Genomic DNA, 4,176 nt, shown 5'->3' with positions numbered 1-4,176 from the left:
TGTATGCCAGGCCTGAGCTGTGCCTGGAGGGGGCAAGGTGAAGTAGGGGGAAGAGGAAGCTCTCCCACACACTCACCAGACCTGGGCTAGGACTGGGTCTGGGGGTTCCCGGAATGCGGCAAAATTCCTACTTGGTGGGCAGGGTTGGGGAGGTGCTGCGGAGTGGTGGGGGGCGGCCCAAGGGGGTGGGAAAGGGTCCGGCCCATGCTGCTCCTGGGCTGGGACTGGTCCCGCTGGCACAGGGTAGCAGGAAGCTCTCCACACACTCACCAGACCTGGGCTAGGACTGGGTCTCTGTAATATATTTCTAATAATAAATATACAAATTAATATATAAATATATAATATCTTTATAATATATATTAGGTATTTATAAAATATGTAAATATGTATATATAATAAACACTATTTCATCCCCATAGACAGATCAATGGATAGACAGGTACAGGACAGAAGCTTAAATAGACATAAATGTGAGAAGCCAATTCTATCACAACCCTATATATATAGAACTAGACCTAACAGACAGACCACATTAAAAATGTTAGACAAACTTCATAAGTACTTTTGAATAAAAATTTTCAATTTTTGTTTATCTAAGGTATTTTTTTCCTGTACCAGGAACTGAACTCAGGACCCGGTACTTGCCAAGCAGGCACTGGGCCACTGAGGCGTAGCCCTGGCTTCCTAAATAAAACATTATTATGAGTACTTGATCTCACAAGTTATGATGGTTTCAAAAGAGGATAGTGCAGGAAATTATGGAAAATGTATTGTGCAGACAATCAAGTAGACAAAAAAAAAAATGAAAATTGCAATCTTGAATCTCAAAAACTAGTTGTATTTTGCTGCTGGTCCTTCGTTTTGTTCATCTCAGGGCCAGAGCTTAGTGCTGTTTGTTTGCATATGTCCCAGCTCTCTCTTATGAGGTTTATCTGCCCGCTGATGAATCACATTTCACATTTCAGGTTGCAGGGCAACCCCAGAGCACCCTCCCCACGGCCCTGGAGCAGCTCTGCAGCCCCGCATCAGCCCGCGTTCACCCTCCTCCCATTCCTACTAGTCCATTCCTACCGGCTCCCCACCCCAGGCTCACCACCTGACTGCACTGGAAGCCCAACCTTCCCACTCAACTGCAGAGGGGCAAATGCGTGGAGGACAGAGCAACGTCATGGGAGGAATCAGAATGCCGCCCCCCCCCCCAGTGCACCGCAATCCGCTAATGACCTGCACTCTTGGTTTCTCTGTAAGAAAGCAATCAGACTTCTGATAAAGGGCAAACTAAAATTGCCTCCACTCCCCTCTCTTATCTGAGACAAAATGACTTCCTAATTCCAAACTATCTGTATCTATTCTGAAAGTTCTAAGCTTGAATTACACTTTAAAATGGAGTGTATTTTACAGTTGTGCTAGGTTAGGAGTCTTGCAATGAACTCATCTCAATTAATTTGGTGTAAGATGGTAGTGAAAAGAAGCATGTGAGAATGTCACACTCAGATTCTGCTATGCCTAAGATTATGATGATTTTAAAATGCTAAAATACTCCAAAAGTTTGCATTTTTTACATAAGCACAGATGAAGATATCTCTTGAGAATTTACAAATATCAAATCAATTTGAAACACAATGAAAAAATGTATCAGATATAATAAAAAATGATCTTTCTAGTAATTTCAGCATATTTCAATAAAATTAAAAATGATCAAATACACAGTTATCAATGAAATATGGATAAGCTATACATAGATATTTCTGCCTGTTTCTGACACAGTATATATATATATATATATATATATATTTGTATGCATATATTTTGTGTCACATGTTTTGAGTTTGGAACTGATTGCATAAAATAATGTTATTCATTTACTAACTTTTTTCTGAAGCAGGCACAGCCTGGTTATGTAGTTCAGGACAGCTTTAATCTTACTATGTAGCTCAGGCTGGCTTAGAACTTGAAAAAGTCCTTCTGCTTCAGCCTACCAATTCCTGAGAGAATATGCTTACAGTTTTTAAAACTTTTAGTTCTTAAAAACTAGTACCTTGTGCAATTCACAAGATAGTAATTGAAATGATATGTACCTAGACTCTTAACATATTAAAATTTGAAACTTTTGATAGTTGGGACACAAAATGCAAATCTTGCTATTAAAAATCAGGGAAAACTGGGGACTCTGGGTGTGTTTTGATGTGTGTGTGTGTGTGTGTGTGTGTGTGTGTAATCACAAATGAATGACTGGCCAACTGCCGGCCAGAATTTTTTTCACCGAGGATTCAATCTTATTCTGAGTTCCCAAGAACTGTCAGTTTCCACATTGGACCATATAACTGAGATTTAGTGGTGCAGGGGGTTTTATATCTATTTTATAGGGCAATCTCATCAGAAGTAATTGCTGCTTGTAATAATAAACTATAGATTTTCTTCTCTATGAGATTCATTTTTAACTAGAAAAAGAACTTAGTATGTCATTTACAAATAGAACCAAGGCTTGGGACTGCACCAGGAGAAAAGGTGGTAATGTCCCATCAGCTGCATGTGGGCCACCTCTGCCTCGTCTCCTTGCTGTGTGCGTATGGGTGATGCTGGTCATGTCCAGCTCAAGGTGGACAGATTGCCCAGTGTAGTCCTGACACATGGTGGGCAGGGCTGAAGCTGTACACATTGGGGCTTTTGCTTTCTAGAAGTCATAGAAATTAACATCTACAAGGACAGTTTAAACAAGCTGCTAGTGATAAAAAATTCAATAAAAAATAATGTATTACCCCAATTTTGAATAGTTTGTCATTTTTCTCTGCTTTCTCTTCCAACAAATATTTTGAACATTAGCAGGAATATTTGCTATATAGAGAGGTGATGCTTTGCCCCAATATGAGCTGGGACAAGGAGGACGTTAAACCTGCAACTTCAAGGCCATAAGACATAGCAGTAGACAGCTGGGCCCTTCCACAGGATGATCTGTCTCATCCTGTACAAGAAGATATGTTTTCATTAGCTACTTTTTAACATTCCTGAAAATCTAACAGCTGCGTAAAGCTTGCAATATTTCTATATCGTTCACATTGGAAACGATAAGCGATAGTTACTACGAATCATTTGACAAAGAAGAGCTGGTTCTCAAGTCTAACTTTTACTTTCAGTCAATGTTAATGTGTGTATTCAGGACCAGAACAAAGAGCTGCAGGCTGTGAAGGAAATCTGGAGTAACTACCATGTACATTAAGCTGGGGGATGGCATTATCACTCTGTACTTACCAGAAACAAAATATCTTAGTTCATAGGTATCAGCATATATAGTTAGTCAGGGTGAGATTCCTACCAATTAACTGCTAGTTTCAAAAACCTGATGGAGATTCTCAGGATCATTGCCTTAACCATGTTGTGCATATAAATGTATGGCTTTGCCCCTGCCATGTTTCCTAGCTTTTCTCTTTGCCCTCTCTTCATTGTTTAATCCTTAAATTCTCGCTTTCCATTTAGTTGTGTTATGTTTAGACAAGATAGCATGTCTGCGTCTTGTATTATAAATAACTACTATGAAGACAACAATATGCAATGTATTAATTATTGTAACTGTCCTACTAACCTGTTTTGAAACTGTCTCACTGCTATTTCTTTCTCAATAAAATTAGTTAAAAAATGATAAAAAATAAAAAATCATTGGTTTTAAAAAAAGAAAACAAAACAAATTAGTGAACAACAGACTCATCCCAGGAGGGACAGTACAACCTATGAACAAGACAACTCTGGCCTTTTCTGAGCTCTAGGTGTGGAGAAGGGAAAAGTCAACCACACAATAAGGTTTAGGCAAGACATGCAGCCATGAAGATCATGTTAACACTGTTGCGTTGTACAACCAGGAGTCTAGAGAACTTCTCTTCAACTGCCAGGAAAAGTATAAGTGCTGGCCGAGTCAGGCAGGTGAGGTTTGCCACAGAGCAATGAGGCAGATTGGCAAATGCTACCGCAATCAGTCACACTTCTCTGCTGTAAAGGCCAGCCCATTTTCTAGCTCTGCTATGGAGTTGCTTTACTTTCCTGCTAAATTTCTGAATCAGAGCAAAACTCCAGGTATCATGAGACCTTCATGGTTGCATAATCTTAATTAAGACTAGAAAATTCAAAATTTAGTAGTAGACATCAAAAGATAATAGACCTTATTTCAAGCACTGTCTTAGA

At 39.4% G+C, this 4,176-nt stretch overlaps 1 protein-coding gene across 3 annotated transcripts in view; it reads right to left on the bottom strand.

Moving 5' to 3' along the window:
- Positions 1-4,176, bottom strand: part of Nkain2 (sodium/potassium transporting ATPase interacting 2) — a 1,099,112-nt gene that overhangs the window by 620,715 nt on the left and 474,221 nt on the right. The window lies entirely within an intron of this gene.

Source organism: Octodon degus, unplaced genomic scaffold (genome assembly GCF_000260255.1).
Source record: "Octodon degus isolate 3935 unplaced genomic scaffold, OctDeg1.0 scaffold00034, whole genome shotgun sequence".
NCBI classification, from domain to species: Eukaryota; Metazoa; Chordata; class Mammalia; order Rodentia; family Octodontidae; genus Octodon; species Octodon degus.
Note: the sequence above shows the minus strand (reverse complement) of the source record. Positions and strands in the feature narration are given on the sequence as shown.